The following is a 20,813-nucleotide window of genomic DNA, read 5'->3' on the forward strand; positions in this document are numbered from 1 at the left end:
ACGCTCTAACAGAGAAGTTCTTGAGAACTCTTTTAGAGTTGATTAATCAAATCATTAGGCACACTTTTCATCTTCATCGTTCTTGTCTTTAATTCACATAATTATTATATAATCTTTTGATCTTATTTATTGTTCTCACATAAACCCTCCAAGGGTCGATTTTGAAGCTAGAGATTCAATTGGAGCAAGGATTTGAAAATTGAAGTGCTAATACATCAAGATTTAATTACTTTCTTTTGTTGATGATCGTGTCTTGCAATCTTTTGGTGATGTTTTCTTACTTTAGTTTACTGAATATGGTGTAAAAACCTTTACTTTCACTAGATATTGATGTACCCTTATTGATATGCTTTGATTTTATTTATGAATTAATCAAGTTTGATTTTTACTTCTGTTTTATAGACCATCAACCTAATATGTCAAAGTTCTAATTTTTATCTCTTATCTGCAAGTTATGTGTAGTTAGATGACCATTCCAATTGCATGAGCTATTTTTGATCATTGAATAGTTAGATCTAGTGATTGAACAAATCCTAGGGTTAGGTTATATTAATTAATAACTTTGACTATATTGGAGAGCATTAAGTATCCATATTAAGTGTTTGTATTACTTGTCTTGATCGTAGATAGCTAATCATAAGATCTTGTCATTCATATTCAAAATAATTTTTAAATCAATTTAGTGTTTAACTTGTGCTTGACCATTGTATAGTAGTTCATGAATTGGTATACACTAGGATTCGAAGCATGATAACTAGTAATATTATAATTTGGTAATCAACTCATAAATCCATTGCACTTCTAATAAACCAAACATAGAAATTGGACGAGATTCGTATTCTAATGGAAGTACTTCTTATTTTTTGTTTTAATTTAGTTCTTTACTTTGTTTGATTAATAGAGCGTTAAAACTAGTTTAATTTAGTTTACACAAAAACCCCATCTTTACTTTTCATAGTTATTAATTTAATTAGCATTTGAATCATTTGATCTAAACCCATGTTCTTTGTGTTCGACTCCCTTTCTTACCTTAAACTATATTACTTCATGACTAGGTCCACTGCCTATTTGTGTTTAAGACTACTTGAGATCAGACAAGACTTTATAAATAAAAAAAAAACTAGTGCAAATAAAACACATCCAATTTTTGGCACCGTTTCTGGGGAGCGGGTGCATTTATTTCGGCTTTTTTATTTGGTTATTACATTTCTTATTTATTTTAATTTTATTTATCTTACGTATTTTCCAAATCTCGAAGCTATTGATGCTTTTCCTAGGGATGTGGTAAAGAAACTAGAGCGAGAAGATGACGTATGTAACTCTAAATTTTTTTTTGAAGAGGGTTGGAATATGGTTAGATTACATCTTGCCTGACGAGCCAAAAGAAACTGGGTTACATGCACTAGAGCTAGAAGAGGAAGAATTTAATCCAAAAAAAGATTTGGAGGAGCTGAAAAGATTGCTAGCAGGCGACTTGTGTAAAGAACAACAACAAGGTGAATTGCAGGAACCATGCCGTGGTGTGATCATTACCACGACATGGACACCTGTTTTTACGTTTTGTGTTTCGAAGCATAGGGTAATGATTCCAACTTTGGAGAAAGTTCTGAAGTGTGATCCATTTCTATTGAGTGTCCAACCGATTCCAACTCTTGTCAAGATTCCTGGATTAAATAGAATCAAGCTCGGCCTGCCGATTTTCGAAACAAAAAGTCAAATCTTACAAATCGGTCCAAAAAGAAAATTAAATGCAACATATGGATTAGTATCGATTTTGTTAGAAGTTTATTAAGTTGGGAGTTCAGCTCAAGACTCACACAAAAAACAAATACTTATCGGGAGGCAACCCGACTTTTAAATTAATTTGCATTTTCTTTTCGTTTTAATTTTTGTTTTTTACTTTTTAGTTTTATAGTTTTCTAACAATGTTTTATACATTGATGTGTGGATTGTCTCACACACTAACCCATAGCAAGTTGAGCCTTCTTATAAGCTAGCGAAGATGAAGAATTTTAAGATAGAACTAGAGGGTGTGCCCTTGCATTGCTAGGGGTCGGGAAATTTTTTTATTGTTGTCTTGGTTGTTTCAGATTTCATAGTTCGTGTTTGTTTATGGGATAATTTTTTAGTATATACATAAGGGACGAAAGTTGACAAAATATAGAAACTATGGTGGTTAGATGCTGAAAAACAAAAATTAATACTCCCTCTGTCCTAAAATGATAGTCCACTTTTGACTTTTAAAGTCTTTTTTCTTCAACTTTGACTTTAAATATTTTTATTTGTGTTATATATTACATGATAAAACTTACAAAAATTAAAAAACAATTAAAATACAATTCATTCATATATTTTGCAACAAAAACAAAAATATTTAAGGTCAAAGTTCAAGAAAAAAGACTTTAAAAGTCAAAAGTGGACTACCAATTGGGACGGAGGTAGTATTAGAGAAAGGGTCCAAAACTGCCAAGCTGTAGAAAATATTATGGCTTACTGTAATTAATATTAGAGAATGGACCAGAAGTGCCAAGTTGTAGAAAATGGACGAAAGTTGACAAAATATAGAAACTATGGTGGTTAGATGTTGGAAAACAAAAATTAATATTAGAGAAGAGACCAAAACTGTCAAGTTGTAAAAAATATTATGGCTTATTGAAATTAATATTAGTGTATGGACCAAAATTGTCAAGTTGTAAAATTTATTGTAGCCAAATGATGTAACATTAAAGAATAAGGGACCCAAAGTATTAATATGACAAACAATTGTTACCAAAGTGTGAAAGAGAAAACTTTACTATTAAAAAAATCCAATAAGATACTGTTACTAGAGGAACACTCTATTAATCTATATATATAGGGTTAGGTTATATTGTTTTTGTTAAGTGTTGTATGCCAATGTAAATGATTGTAGGCCAATCATTTGTGGTAAATTAAGAAAGTGATTTTCTTTTAATATTAAATAGAAAAAAATCAAATAAATGGGCTTTAATCAATTGACCGGTCAATCAAGGGTAGAATGGTACATTGCTCGTCATCTAATAAGGAAATGGTTCCAATAATCCCAAATATCTCGCATACTCCGAAAATCAAAAACCCACTTCCTTCGGAGATTGAAAACCATTCTGATTTGTTGTAATCAATCTTCAAAATCTGAAGATTCTTTGAAGGTTTTTCGTATAAATATCGACATTTAACCCTAGAAGACGGAATCGGCATTTGGGGGCTTACATTAACGGGATTCTGCAAGAATGAGGAGTACACGATCAAGTTCATTCAAGCCAAAGTTCAAGAACACAGCAGAAACGACATTGAATCTTGAAGATGACAACGATGATTTCGTTGGTGAACCTGAAGGTAACATTTTGTTGTGGCATTTAATGGTTTTTTAGTTCAAAAAATGTAGTATAGTTTAAGAGGTGTATTTGAAATCAGTTATGCATGTATGATTTGTGGTCTGGAAGAAGAATGTGTCATTTTTTGGTATTTTCTTAGGAATCGTTACCGTTAAGTAAAGTAAGCGTTGAATTTTGAACAGTATGATACAATGAAATTATGGTGTATGTTATTCTGCCAGAATGTTCTATTTATATGAAGATGAACATGGTTGTTATTCTGCTAGAATTAGTCTAAATAATTTTTTAGTTAAAATTGTAAAATAAATTTCTCTATACAAGTAGTTAATTAGCATGTTATGAAGATTTTGAGTTCTAATGGAATCAAAGTTTGTAGATGATTAATGACTTAAACTGAAAAAAAAAATCATAATTCTTGTATATGGAATAAGTTTACATGTGTAATATTCTAGTAGAATGTAATATTGTATATGAGTGTCTCTACCAGGTCAAATGTATCTGGTAGAATTCTAAATTAAATGTATTTGATTCTTGTAGAATTAGTGTACTTGGTTTATTAGGTAAATTTGTAATGAAGGTTTCTCCATCTAAGTAGTTAATTAGCATGGTATGAAGATGTTAAATTCTAATGGAATCAAAATTTATAGATTCGTAATTACTTAAACTGAATCAATAAGAAATCTTATATATTGGAAAAGCTTACATGTGTAATATTCTAAATGAACGTAATGTTGTATATGAGGGTGAATATCGATTATGTGATTCTGTTATAATTCTAAATTAAAAGTATTTGATTATCGTAGAATATTTTAGTAGAATACTGTTTTAGTGGGGTATGGTTCAGAATAAAATTTATGATTTTTTTGTAGTGTATTTTTATATTCTGTTAGAATAAAATTTACTTTTTATTCTGTTTGAATGAGAATTTATGATGTTTTTGTAGTGTACTTTTAAAACATTAATACCAAATATCTAATACTAAGCATTATATTATCTATTGTGTATTGTATCAGAACAAATTCAGGAAGAAGAACATGTGAACCGAGAAAGAAGGTCAAAGAAAAAAATTGATAAATCAGTTGAACAAAAGACAAGTCCTAAACCTTTAAATGCACTACTTTTGGAAAGAGAGATAAGGTCGAAGAGGCAATTTGATAGAATTCCAATTGTAAAACATTTAAAGAAAAAGGGAATTGTTGAATCTATAAAAGAGGAACAAGAAGATAATGTTAGAAAAACAAATAAGGAATACCCACCTGGTTTAAGATACCTTCCAACCAGAATGAAATGTGATAACATCACTGCAGCTGTTATGGGAATGTCGCCGGAATAGAAAAATGCAATCTTGAAAATGGGTTTTGGATCATTTCTGCAAGTGAATATTACAAGTTATCCGGGACAAATAAGCTACTATCTTTTAGATGTGTATGATGCAGATAGTAAAAGACTTGTCCTACAAAACTCTATTATTGAGATAACAGAACAAACAATGCATGATATGATGGGGTTGCCAATTGGTGGAGAAGACATCAATGAGTTACCATTGTGTGATAAGGGAAATGAAATTCTGGAAGAATGGATGGGACAATATATATGTGATAAGTTCAATGGTGAGGAGTATTTAAGAAGGATTCAAGCTACAACAAAGGATAGTTTGATGTTTAGGCTGAATTTTTTGACACTTTTTGTTAACAACTTCATAGAGTCAATGTTGATGGGAACAAACCAAATAAAAGTGGTAAGGAAGTTGGTATTGGTAGAAGACTTTTCAAAGTTAAATTGGTGTAAATATATGCTTGATTTTTTTGGATCTAGAAAAAAACTATGGAAAAGGGATGACAAATCAAGCTACTACAGTGGGCCTATTACACTCCTGATTGTAAGTTTGAAATAGTTTTATATGAAAAAATATATTTGGTATTGATTTATTATTGATGTATTGATTAAGTTAATGTTTTTTTTACAGGTTGTGTACGTGTATAACATGAAGTATTCTATCAAGTTAGACAAAAGGATTCCTTTTGTTGGGCATATTAATAGTGCTAAATTATTAGTGATCCAACGATTGGAAATCAGTTTGGGAGGGTTCGGGAGGTAATTTCGAGATTACCATGATGATGTCGATATGGCAGATGAAACAGGAGGTGAAGAACAACAAATGCTAAGCTTTAAGAGGGATTTTGGAGATGAGGAGGTAATATTATGGTAGACTATAAATTACATATTCTGAAATTAATATTTAATTGTATATTCTTGTAGAATATAAAGTACATATTCTTGTAATGGTATCAATAATTAATTATATGTATTGCAGGCATACATTGTTGTTATAGAGCACAGTTATATGGTAATACTAACAGAAAAAAGTACTATGGAGGTTGCGTTGAAGGATGGTTTGGAAAAATTCCCTCATAGTGTGGTGCTGCATGAGTGGATCAAGAAAATGAATGAGCTTTTCAAGGAAGTGCATGAAGGGGCAAGTAACAAAAAAGTGCATGAGCCTGAGTGCTTTAATGAGTTGAATAAGAATGATATAGGTGATGGCGGTGAAGGAAATAGTTCACCTGTTGGAGGATTGATACTTACTGAAGTTAATATAGAAAAAGAAGTCAACTATACTACACCTGTCGATACAAATTCTTTAACAATGACTCAATTTCATCGACTTCCAGGGGTAAATGAGGAAATGATTAAGTTGTTGGATGAAACTGAGTTACAGGTGTATAGAAGGAAAAAACTAATGTCAAGAATTAGTAGGGATAATGTGGTAGGAAGAAATATAGAAGAAGCTGTTGATAATGCTGCAGAATATAATGATAATGACAAAAGGGAAAAACGTATTCCTAAAAAGGCAAAAATATTTCATTCGCCCTATATTGAAACAATTGTTAAGAGTTAGCTGAATTGATTCTGGTGGAATATGAGATAATGAAGGCAGATTATGAAAAAATCAGTGAAGAATGATAAATAAAAATTAAGAGTTAAAGCAATTGATTCTGTTAAAGCAATTGATTCTGTTAGAATATGAGAAAATAATTGTAGAATCATAACAAAAAAAATATAAATAATAGTCGTTTTATGTATACCTTATTTGGCAACTTCTTTGTTATATGCTACATACATAACCTATGATGTGCCAACGGGAAAACCTTATCTATAGCTTTTTTCAAAGCTGGATCTTGGTCAGATAAAACCAATTGAGGTTGTTTTCTAAAAGCTTTCAAAAAAGCTGTAAGCAACCATTCATAAGAAACTCCATCTTCTTTACTTAAAAGTGCAGCACCAAATGTTATATATTTTTTGTGATTATCGATTCCAGTAAACGGAACAAAAACCATGTCATACTTATTTTAAAAATAAAATATTAGTTTACGTAACTGAAATTAATGAAATTCTTAGTGAAAAGTATAAAAGGTTAGAAATACTTATTCATGCTGAATGTGGCATCGAGTGATACAACGTCTTCGAATGAATTGTAATTATACTTTGCTGTTTCGTCAGCCCAGAATAGAGCATTCAATCTCTTGTTCAACACTTTATACTCAAAAGTAAATGATGGGACATTTTTCTTCTTGTCATTCATCTTGTCAACAAGGAATTTCACGTCCCTCCCACCTATGTAACAATTAAGATTCCTCCTAGCATTCTTGAAATCAGAAACTAATCCACCTCGAACCGAAGGACCAACCTGAAGAGCACTATACAGTCTATGTGGCTTTTACATGACTAATGTTTTGTTTTGACAAATTATGAATGAAAAATTCTTGGGAATAATCAAGTTTTCTTTTTGAACGAGATAAGTGCATATTGCCCTTGCTAAACAATTCATGATTATGTTGCTCTACAAAATCACTCACGACATATCTAAGAGTACCGAGAATTATTTCTAAAACAACTTTTGATTTACAATTCCTCCTAAATAAATCTTTCCTTTTTTGAGTCTTTTTATGCTGACTGTCTAGAGTATCTACGTTACTAGTATTTGGATTACCTTCCCGATTGCACACAAGATTTCTTTTTGTAATAATCCAATTTTTCATTTTTTGGACTCTTCCAAGCCTAACATCAAAACTAGATTCTAATGTATATTTTCTATACGTTGTTTCTGCTTCACCATATGAATTAAATGTTGATGAAACTTTTGGTTTGATGTCGTTTGAAACAATCGGAGTCCAATACAAGGTGCCACCAGGAGAAACATAATCATGAGTAACATGTGGTTGTCCTGCTTAAACATAGCAAATACAAAATTATTTTGAAAGAATTATATAAATATTAAATACAAAATTAGAATATCCTGAATTGAATTTAGTACCTTCACTGAAATCAATATTAAACTTTGTATCTTCATGAGTAACATGTGGTTGTCCTGCTTAAAATAACAAATACAAAATCATTCTGAATGAATTATATAAATACTATTCTCAATGAATTTTATTTTTTCTTTAAAAACTTCAATATCATAAATTAAATTTAGTACCTTCACTGAAATCAATATTAACCTCTATGTTTTCATCAAGGAAATGATTTTCGTCTTTTCATTATTTGCGTCCGCTGTATGTTCGCCTATGAAAATATTAACGTTTAACATTAAACATGTTTGTTACAATATAGAATCTGAAATACAATGAAAAATTAAACAAAATATTAAAAAACTCACCTAAATTAGTATTACTGCTTTCTCCTCTTTGAAATCCGCCATTATATAGTGTATCATTATCAGGAAAATCGAAATATTCAATTCCATCGTCATCATCACTAGCCAAATAATGTTCCTCATAAATATGATTACTGCCATCTGGTTCTTGATCTCCTATTGCTAAGAAATTCCGATAGTGTTTGTAAATGCTTTGTAAGTTGAAGAACGAAAATATTATAAACTGTCATACAAACCAGATATGGATGAAAACCGATTCTATGCAAATTAAAAGCCTTGATATTAGGAATCATTGATAAAAATAAATGATTCCGATTTGAGTTTTTTCAAAAACATGATAAAGAAAAAAATATTCATAAGATATTATATTCACATTCCAAAATATAAAAAATTCCAACAGTACATTAAATTAATTACTTAACAATATTATGAACCCCCAATATTATTATGTATTTTTTTTAAAAAGGTTGCAGCATATTTTATTAACGACATAATTCTATTAGAATGGTATCAATATGGATTCCAAAACTCTGCATGCTATCATAATGAAATAATTCTGTCAGAATATCCTTGCAAATATGACTTATAAAACTTATCAATTTGTGTTAGCTCCAATCAATGCACACATTGAATATCATTCTGTTAGAATAATAAATAGATATCACTAACAAAAAATGTTTACAATTCCCAATTTTTAACATTATGTGTGTTGATTTTATGAAACATCAAACAAATTGAATGAAATTTATTGAACATTGTTTTTTGACATAATGTTGAAATGAAAACTGTAATGTTTTGCTCTGGTATTCTGTTGGAATGATAAATTGTATGTTCATATGAAACATAAATATAGCAGAAAACACAAATATCTTATTAGTTTTACCCATAATAATTAAAGAAAGCCACACATAAAATTCATCAAACGACAACTTTATTACACTGATCTGAAACTTAATAATACCATATAATTCATCAAAAACATAATTTTATTTTACTGAAATCAAACTAAATAATAACTAAAAACGACCAATTTGATGAATTTCTTGTAGATCTATGATTTCTTCAATCCAAAAGGACAGTTCCTGCTATCATGACCAACTCCAAAACATGTTTTACATCGTCTTTTTTTCTTCACAATTTCATTCACCGGATTCTTGGGATCATTTACATTACCTAGCTCCTTCTCGGGATTTTGATCTTCATTATCCTGGAAGATTATCAGATTTCATACATATGTATATGTAAAAACAGAAAAAGTGTGTGTAGGGGACGTTTGAAACAATATCTTCGTTATCATATACAAATGTTGGTTCCGATTTCCAGTATGAACATCCATCGAATGTGTAAAACAAATTGATCAGCAAGTAATAGAATCAACAATTGTGATCTGTGTTTGGGGGGGGGGGGGGGGGGGTTAGAATCGATTATATAGTGAAAAATAAAGATAACTAAATCAATCATAAATCATTGCCTAATATAAAGGGATAAGAATCAGACTAAATAAAGAATTAAAATGAAAGATTACATAATTACCCTCATGGATTAAATAGATGAATTAATAATTTGCTAAATTGTGATTGGTGCGTCCATGCACACAATACTTGTTGAAAACATTTGAACCTATATATATATATATATATATATATATATATATATATATATATATATATATATACTAGTTGAGAGACCCGTGTATTACACGGGTTGATTTAAAAAAAAAAATTAAACATTAAAATGTAAACATAAAATATTTTTTAATGTAAAACTTTAAAATAAAAAAGGAAGAAACATATTTATTGCAATTTAATATTATATATTTGATATTTAATACTTTATATATATATATATATATATATATATATATATATATATATATATAGGGATAATGACTTGTAAGGATAACGAACTTTCGATTTTGTTCACATTTAGTCATTAAACTTTTTTTCGTTATCTATTTGCCACTGAACTATTGAAACTGTACACATTTTACCCTTATGACCGGTTGTTGCCGGTCATAAGGGTAAAATATGTACAGTTTCAATAGTTCAGTGGCAAATACATAACGAAAAAAAGTTTAGTGACTAAATGTGAACAAAGTCGAAAGTTCGTTTCCCTCTAAAAAAGTTCAATGACTAAATGTGAACAAACTTCCTCTTGTATACATACTGGTTTTGTATTTTCCAAAATAAAAAATCAAAATTTCCAATCCGGTTTTGGTTTTACAAAACAACTAATCAGTCTCACTCATGTGAATTATGACCATTGGTTTGACATGTGGAATTAAAGAACACACAAAGAACACGGTGATTTGGGTGTTTAATAGATGAATTTGATTATGAAAGGTGTTTACAAAAAAGGATCTAGATCTAAATATATATAATTAACACACTAACACTCTCAATGTTATGTCTCTCAAACACACGGTTTGAACCCACCTTATATAGAGGTGTTTACATCTGTCTCTCTTTTTCCCCCTCTCTCTCTCTCTCTCTCTATATATATATATATATATATATATATATATATATCATGTCACAAGGCTACTTTACCACATGCAAGTGAGTCTAAAAAAATCAAACCATTTACAAAGTCATACATGGATAACTTTGTACCCAACATTCTCCCCCTCAAAGTTAGGAATGGAATCGTGGATGACCCGCTTTAAATCTTCCAAACTCGAGCAACTTCACAAATCGAGCCTCAAACGTGACACATGTAGAGATGAACATCAAATCTTCAATTCTTCCATAACTTTTCAATCTGGGTTATAGAATGTGAGACCATACAAACCAAGCATCAAAAGGTAATTAGGAGTTTCTCATTCTCCAAAAAATTACCCAAAATTTGAGCATTTATGCACACTCCAAAAATCTTCAATAAGTCCAAACCTATCATGAACCGAAATCACTTCCGAATCTCCAGTCGAATCATTTCATAAACTTCAAATACTCCGATGTCACTTCGGTCTTCAAGTTAGCATAATATGAAAAATTCAACTTTCGAATTTTCATATCTAAATCTCTCCTCCTTTTTATAATCGAAAAATGATTATAAACTTTCTTCATCAACAAATGTTGCTAGAATTTAACAAAAATAAATAATTTGCTAAAACATAATACAAGAGGAAGTTTGTTCATATTTAGTCATTGAACTTTTTTAGAGGAAAACGAACTTTTGATTTTGTTCATATTTAGTCACTAAACTTTTTTTCGTTATCTATTTGCCACTGAACTATTGAAACTGTACACATTTTACCCTTATGACTAGCAACAACCGGTCATAAGGGTAAAATGTGTACAGTTTCAATAGTTCAGTGGCAAATAGATAACGAAAAAAAGTTTAGTGACTAAATGTGAACAAAGTCGAAAGTTCGTTACCCTTACAAGTCATTATCCCATATATATATATATATATATATATATATATATATATATATATATATATATATATATATATATATATATATATATATATATATATATATATATATTGAATAAGACGGTGAAAGGTGCATTTTCTTAATGCGGCTTAAAGCAAGAATTTCAAGCAATTTTTTGACGCGTTTTTAAATTTATAAACACAAATACTACATCAAAATCTATTTAATAACTTAATACTTAGATAATTGAATAGTTGACAACTATTTCTAAATATTATATACTATTTAAAATAACTTTCATTACAACAGGATGTAAAAATCAAAAGTTGACATGAACACTCCACCAAAAACCTACTTGCAAATTAGTGTGCCTTATCACCACAAACATTAAAAATTTATTAACGTGAGCATAGTAGAAACCCACGTAATTGTACTTGAAGCTTCACAATATACAACTTCAAATTTTGGTGGGGTCTGTTTATAATTTGTGGCTTTGAATAGCTTATAAATTGTATTGTAAAATTTTTATAATCAGCGCTTCCGCCGTAAAGTATCACATCCATTTGTGATATTTTGTTATTTTCATTTCAGTCGTTCAAATTGAAAATATTACAATATTAACCCTAAAATAATAAAAATATCTACACAGTTTTTCATTTTGGTCCTTATTTGGTACTACAGTAATTGTTTGGAAATATGATTCCCTTTTTTAACGGCAGGAAGATTTCATATAAACCATCCAAGGAGTTTATGGCAAGCATTGGGTTATTACAATATTAATCCTAAAAAAAAAAATAAAAAAAAAACTTAAGTCATTTCGCACGTTGCGGCGGAGAACTCGTTTGCAATTAACAAAAACAAAACTATAAAAAAAAAAGTTATACAAGGATAAAAAATGTAACTTTAATGTGTAGGATAACTTCTTTGCAATTGATATATAGAATGCGATTTAGAAATGTCAACAACGAACATATAGAATGACGACAATTATATCATATCAAATAGATCACAAAAATATCAAAATCATGTTTTCATCCAAACAATTATGTATGGACTAATATTAAAAGGCTTAAGAGATTCTTAATCTTATCATTAAAATCAGGAGTAGTGTCCATACAAAGTTAGCAAATTATTAGTGGATATCTCTAGAGTAACTCTACTTTGTGTTTTTGCCACACTTCTACAACTTCTAATCCCCAAACCGGAATTAAAGTCATTAAAGGTTCTAAGACTTTCTTTCTTTGAGGATGGTTGTGCCTAAAGCTTGAAGATTCGGGGCTTTTATGTCTTTTGCAAAGAGGTATAAAGTTCCCATATTTATGGTTCTATGGCTTAGATCTAGACTAGCTTAGAGTTTTTCATGCTTTTGGTTCTTGTGAGTAAAAGCTACTCCAGAGCTTGTGGTGGTCATATCTTGTCATTTTTTAGGATTTAAGTCATAAAAATGGGGTCTTGATGGTTTCTTTTCACCCATGCAAGGGTTTGAAGTCGTTTAAGGGTGATTTGGATATAAGGCTTGATTTTATGCTCTATTAAGCCATGCAAGAGCTTAAAGTCGACGACTTTAGTAGTTACAAACCTTCCTAGATTAAGATCTGTGAGTTGGACGTTTAGTCTTTAGGTATTAAGAGCTTAAAAGTGGATTTTGGCAGTAGTGGGGTTACGCAGGGCGTAACCTTGGGGTACACAACGCGTTACTGGATTTGCCCCGTTTTCTTTTTTATGGAAACTCGGTACACGAAGCGTAAAGAAGGAGTATGCATGGAGTACTCCCAGAAGTACGAAGAAGTCATTTTTGGGCTTTGGGCCAAGTTGGGTGCGTTTAGCCTTGGAAGGTTAAAATGGTATTTTACCTTTATTGAGAGAAAATATAATTTGGACATTCATTATGGGTTGTTACCCTGATTAGTTATTATGGTTTTTTTGATATGTTTAGTGTGATGAGCTTTTGTAATAGTAGTGTGTGTGAGATTCTTTTATCTTCCGATTGAGTTGAGTCTCCTCACAATATTCGTGGGTCGAAGGCACCAATTTTGGCCCATTGTTTTATGTTTATAGGATGCTAGCTATCTTTTTGACTTTTGCATGTGTTGTATGAATATTAGGTGGGGCCCGATGCTGATCGGGGCTTGATGAATGTGTTGGGCGGGGCCCACCATTTGTGATTGACAGATTTGTACCGGGCGAGCCCTGATGCCGAGCAGGGCCCGATAGATGCCGGGCAACGCCTAATGTATGTATGGTATGTGGTATTTTTGGGAACTCACTAAGCTTTGTGATTACAACTTTGTGTTTATGGTTTCAGGTACCTCTGGTTCGAATTGAAAGAGCCCGACAAGATCGCACCGCATCCACCAGTGTTCCGCAATGATTTTGATTTGTACTCTGATAAATATAATCTACATTGTCACACTTTGACCGATTTGTTAAATGAATGATTGATGGTTTTGGTTGACTTAAAAATTAAAACTTTTACTTAGTATTTTTTGGACGTTACAAGTTGGTATCAGAGCCATGGTTTGAGGGACTCGGGGACACTCTCGGGTATGTCTGAATTCAAACTGAAGAATTGGTAAAAAGAAAAGATTTTCTAAAAAGGATTTTATAAAAGAAGGGGTGCGATGCATGCAATCGGCCGAGCTCAAGTAAGTATTTCCTAAAATACCCATACAAGTTTATTTGTTTCAGTATGTGTATACATGTATAGTATGCTACATTTGGGCTAAGGATCTGCTCAGAATTGTATGATGAAATGTTAGGAGAGATGCCTTTGTATGCCTAGTTGCCTATTTAAAGAGTCTCTAGAACTTCATGCTAGAACGAATTATAGATGATATGATAGAGTAACCTGATTAGGCAGTAAACTGTTTAGAACTCGATACTCGAATGATTCTTTCTTTGTGCTTTTAAGAACCACCGTTAATGCTAGTTAGTTATCAAGTGAATATGGTAGGTTACATGTTACATAAATTAGAAAATTTTAGAAAGTTAGGTTTAGCTTTATCGCACAAATCTTGTTTGAGTTCAACCGTTGTAGTGTGAGACCTTGCTGTCGAAGAATTATGTAGTGGCTGTTGCATGTAATTATATTCGTACGGTAGTTAGCGGGTGTTGGTGGGGGTTTCTTCTGCTGCTAATGTCAGAAAGTGGTGAGAAGGGAATCCTACGAGGACCTAGGAAGTAAGTTAGCATGGAAGATGCGTTGTTTAGCAGGAATGATGAATATGTGGTAGTAAGAGAGTTTACTTAGGGGAATTAGGATGAATCTTGAGGAAAGTACGGATATATGTGAAAGGTAGTATTGGGCCCGTACTACTGAAAGCACGGGATATGTACTCGAGTTAAGGGGAGTCACGGGGATACAAAGGAACTCACAGGATGTAGGATTCTTCGAGTATTTTCTGATGGTTTTCATTGTTTATTTTTGGTATGGTGGTCACTTGAGGTGGTTCAGGTCCTAGTGCGGCATCGGGTTCGGGCTCTGGAGTCGGACTCTTGGATGAACAGGTGCAAGAGTTCATTTCATCTGAGATTGCCCGTGGTATTCTGGACCAGACTCCTGGAATATTTGGTATGATCAAGGAGGGCACTATAGATATTCTAGATGAGCGTCTGGGCGCATTCCATACTGAGATAGTGGTTATGGTTAGAGTGCGCACTCTTACCTTCAGGGAGTTTCATCATATGGGGCTCCTATGTTCTTCGGGAAAAGAGCTCCATTGTTAGCAGGTGACGGTTGGTGGACATCATGAACTCTATTCGGACTGGCTCATGTCCCTGGGAGGTGAAGGTCAGACTTCTATCCTGTCATCCAAAGACAGAGCTCGTGATTGTTAGGAAGAGGTAGTACATGCCTTGTGAGGCGAGTTTTTTAAGGCTATGACTTGGTATTACTTTGTTATGAGGTCCGGGGCTTATTTTCCACCAGTCATCGAGGTTCAGCAGCTGGCGAGGGAGTTTCAGGACCTTCTCCAAACTACTAAGTCTTTGGCAGAGATCACCACCATGTTTCATGAGAGGGATTTGATGCTTCCGCAGTATGTGGCGGATGAGGAGATAAAAAAGGCCAGGTACCATGATATGCTCAGGGATAAGATACGGGAGTTTGTAAGCATGTCCAATTGTAGGACCTTGGAGTACATGAAAGCGAGGGCGTGTAAGTGGGAGATTGACTTGGAGACTATGAGGAAGAGGAATTTAGTTCAGGCTCAGGTATCAGAGGGCTCAGCTAAGAAGCCCAAGGTTTTTGATTCTCAATCAAGAGGCCAGCAGGGCTGGAGCCGCTGTGGTAAGTGCGGCAAGACATATGATGGGGTTTGCATGGCTTCTTGAGATGTGGCAAGACGGGTCACTACAACAGGGATTCCACTGCTACCACCACCACCTAGGTATCTGAACTGATTTGCTTTCATTAGAACCATAGGGGCCACAAAAGGGCCAATTGTCTGAGCTTGGCATGAGAAGTAGTTGTAGCACCCGCTCCAGGGGAAGGCGGATGCACCAGTCGTGAGGAGTCAAGCTTTTCAGCTGACAATCGTGGAGGCTCATGCAGTACCAAATGTAGTTACTAGTATGTATCTTCCCCTTATCTCATTTTATTGCTTCCATTTAATGCTTACTATGTATATTGTAGCTGTTGGGCTTTGAGCATTCTAACACTCCTAAGTGTACATGCAACCCTAAATACCTTGGATCTATGTTTTCTCTATTATACATGCAATTATGAACATCCAAGGTATTATCCTAATCTAGCATACAAAATAATGAATATAACAAGATAGAATACATACCTCTTTGATGTAGAATGTCTTCATGAAGCTTGAGTGCCTAGTGCCTCAAGTGTGACACCTCAAATGGTTCACACAACACCAAATACACTTGGAATAACTTGAGAGAAACTTGAACACTCCTAAAATCGGCTAGCCCTTTCTTATTATTCATAGTGACCGATTTTTCCAAAGAATATGATCTTATATAGTTGTTACAATTAGGGTAAACCCTAATTGTCATGGCCTTCCATTTCCTTGGATCCATGGGTTCAAATACACCATGGAGCATCCATGGACCATCCTATGGGTTTTAGCCCAACTTGATTATCCATGGAGCATTAGCCCACTATACAAGTATGGATGATTTACACAATCAACCCATATATTTAATTAGTCTTCTTTTGATCACTTAATTAATTCTAGATTAATTCTTGATCGATACTAATTAAATAATATTATTAATATATTAGAACTTATAATATATTAATCAACCTTAAGTGTTATTTCTCTCATTATAGTCTATCCAAGTGCATGATGTCATGCAACCCAAATGGACCATGCCGGGTCGGGTCAAGTCTTACTAATTATAGTTATGGACTTAGACATTAATCCAACAGTCTCCCACTTGGATAAGTCTAAAACTATTATTGCAAGTATGACTTCAAGAACCAACTGGCAATCGTAGCTCTCAAAAGCTTCCGTCGAACTCTGACCTTGCCAATGAACTCTGACCTTTGTCAATGACTTGTCCATTAGATAAGTGATCATATATTCCTCCATTCTGGATATCGTATAGACTGAGACATGGATTATCAATCATTCTCTATGTCCATTTGTTGTTTCCCGATTTCTGATTCATGATGACTAACTGATTGAACAAATCAAATCAGTCTTGGCTTGGCCAAGCACTCACATGTGTCATCATTAAATCATCGAGGGGCCCATAGATATCGCTTTTATCCTAAAGGTAAAAGGAATGGATAAACTTCGACTCATATGGCTTGTTTTGCTACTTGTTGAATCATACACAAAGGCACGTTTTATAACATCGAGTTACCAATGCGTTTTTCGTGCAATCAATGTACTATCAACTCATAGTAACAACTCATATCTCTAGGTTTGAAGAATATAAGATATTATCGTCTCATGATCACTCGTGATAAAATCCATGAAGTGATTCAAATGAGCGTGAGTTGAATCCAATACTCAGAACTTATGAGCACTCATGAGTGTTGTAGCACAACTTTGTCCACTAACTTGGACCTCTACAAGCCAACCCATGACAATCTTGATTCATATCTACTTCCAACATATGACCGACTATGGATGGTTTGAATAACTTAGTCATTCCGGAAGAATAACCTAGTTATTATGGAAGTCAAAACATGCAAAGTGAAACACCTTTTATTTATCACCATATGATTGCACATTATTCATTGTATACTATTTCAGCTATTAACTTTATTCTTGAATTTAAAACAATAGTTGTCCCATGCTCCAAGCATGTACACTATGTTTTCTAAACACTAGTCATGCCATACACCAAGTATGCATACTATGTTTATCTATGACCCTTACTTTGTGAAATAAACCAATTGACCAAACTTTCAATGATTCTAATTTCACACTCCCGAATTCTTATGGCAAATGCAGGAATTCCAAATTCATGCCATTTTACCTAAATTTGTTAGATTCTCAACTTATATGCAATGATTCTCTTGTAATGATTATGCATAAAGTCGCAAAGATTTGTCAACAAAAATTCCAAAGCATTCCAAAGGAGATCAACTCCTTTGAAACATCCTTCTTGAATTAAGTTTCCTAATCTTATACAGACTTATTGAACAACTTCCACCAATGGGATCATTTCCACATTCCCTTTTTTGACTATCACTTCTGAACAAGAGTTGTCTCTTTTCAGAATATGTCAATATGGTCCTTCCAACAATTAACACTATACTTCCAACTGTCCCTGAGTAACCAATCTTTGGTAAACCATAGATTGTCCTCGATAATTGCTTAATTGTTTTAGTCATATCCAGTTCTAGACCTTTTCCCTTCTTAATGCCCCAGGCATCTGGAAAATTTTAGACAGGATGAATATAGCACATGTAATCGATCCTATATCCGAAGCATATGGGACACGATTCATGATGTCTCACATAAAGACTAAACCAGTCTTTTGCTATAATATTTTCATTTCTATTTGCCAAGTTCTCATAATTCAGATTATGAAAAGGGATGTCGTAATCAAAATCGAATTTTAGAACGCAAATAATGAACCCATATATAGAATTTCCTTATGTTGAGCCATTCCAACATGAATTTCATATATATTATTGACTAAATTTGATTAAAATCTCAATCTAAGCTTTTAGAATTGAAATGAAGTATAATTTCCTCTCTCTTAATTATAGCAAAACAACATTTTCAACCACTGCAGCCTCATGAATTGAAACTTTTGTTTTCTATAATTAACATTGCTAACTTGCAACTTTTATCATAATTATCATGCTCCCACTAACATAATGATTATTAGAATAACACTTATACTCCCACTAGCTTTGACATGTACTCAGAAATCAGCTGGACTTCTAGAAATCAATACTTTATTGACTTTCTTACCAAAGTTCAGATTTCTGATACTAGATTGCTTTGATAAAACTTTATCAAAATCATACACCTTGCCTTAGATAGCTCATAGGTGTGTCTAAACAATTATGAAAAGAAATGTCGTAATCATAATGTTTAGACCTTTTTTCATTCCCACAATTGCTATCTACTCAAAATCTACTTAGTGAAAGAGTTTCCTTACCATCATTTTCATGAATCGAAGATAAACCTTATGACACTTAGATTTTATGGTGTAAGTGTTCCTATCCATGTGAATTTGTCAAAATCATAATCACAAGACTAGGTTAGTGACAAATCCTAACTCATATGGATTGAACTTGTGCAATCTTTACTTCTTTCCACCTGGCAGCTCAAGGGCCTACCATTGCTTCCGAGTAGCTATGCAAAAAATTGAGAACATGTAGAACTCAAATGTATAGCCAACTTAACTGGAATGGGCACAGAAATGTCAACACAATAGGTTACAAACCTCATGTCGTGTGTTAGTGTTAAACTACAGGTTTTTTTTATTCTTGATTAGATCTTGAACTTCTTTTCAGGATCTTTAAGACTCCCACTGTCCTCTTGACATGTAAGACTATCTTGCCAAATATTCAAGAGATAGTGTGGATTCTAATCAAGACAGACACTTAACACAATTAGCCTTAGTTGGTCTTGTTTTATCTAAAACATCACAACTTACCAATTTCAAATGTACAAGAGTAGAAAACTTTTATTCTTACAATTGACAAGTGTTTTAAACCTTCTTTAAGACATGTCACTCAAGTTACAATCTTGGAGTATGACTCTAAGAATTGTTTTGGAATGAAATATGACTCATCTTCTTGATTTAACCACTTCAACAATTCATAGCTCCTCTTCTTAGATATCAGAATGCACTTAGAGGATGAATTGCGATAAGGTCTCTTAATCATTAAGATGATCATATGACATGATACTAAAGTACTCTCCCATCTTTTCAGATTTGAGAAACTTTTATCCTTCTGCCTGATTTCATTCTTCTTATTCGATCTACCATACATTGGAACCTTTTCCAATGTCTCCGAATTACACTTAGGCTTGTAAGTATAACCATATTTATTGAGCTTTAGTAAATTATGACGAATAATCTTATCGATATTTTGTGGTGGACTTTGGCCAGTGCACAAGAATGTGTACTCGATCCCTTAGTCCTTCACTTGACTCACATATACATGTGAACAAGGAACTAGTCTTAATTTTCCAAAGATGAAAAATTTCTCATTCATCATGCTATACAACTTGCATGATTCCAAGTTTCGGTCCAATTGAAACTTGGGTGATGAGGATCTTTCCTTATTCGGTAAATTTAGACATTACCACAAATAAAAGAATCAATTTCATATTTCCACTCTTGCTATTCATGGAATCATATAAGCAACAATTTTTTTTCCTCAAATGCCATTGTAAGGATATTTTAAAATAAATAAAATCATCATTTGTTTCCTTTTATTTTAAAAACTTTGCGGAAAAACTACCCTTACAATGCAAAAGAGCATGAAAACTTTGTTGTTATCTATTCCTAAGCAATATATCATAACTCCTAAGAAGTAGCTCAAGAATCCAATCTTCAAACTATGCGATAGAAATCCATCTACGCAGTCAGATTCAACATATTCTTTCTTTAAGTTTCTTTACTTTTCTTTGATTCTTACAAACATCAATATGTAACCCAGTCACATCATGTATCAAGAATCTTAGTATAGAAACTTAGCAGAGTTAGATAGTGGATTTTACCTGAAGTAGGGTCAAACTCATTAACTTTAACATCCTTAGGTAGAATTGGCAGGTTCGCAACTAATGCCCCTTCCTTTGGCAATATAAACGTATGGACCCTTTGGTAATGGTACCAATACTATCACAGACTTAGCTTTTCTCTTTACCATTTGGTCAACCGAGTTGACTATGGCCGATCCCTTTCCATTGGGAAGAGAATGCTTTTTCTGGATTTCCAGTGTCTTCATTGTCAATGTCCATAAAGTTTTAGGAAGTTGATCTTAGCA

Source organism: Lactuca serriola, chromosome 7 (assembly GCF_051521515.1).
Source record: "Lactuca serriola cultivar US96UC23 chromosome 7, Lser_US96UC23_V15, whole genome shotgun sequence".
Classification (NCBI taxonomy): Eukaryota; Viridiplantae; Streptophyta; class Magnoliopsida; order Asterales; family Asteraceae; genus Lactuca; species Lactuca serriola.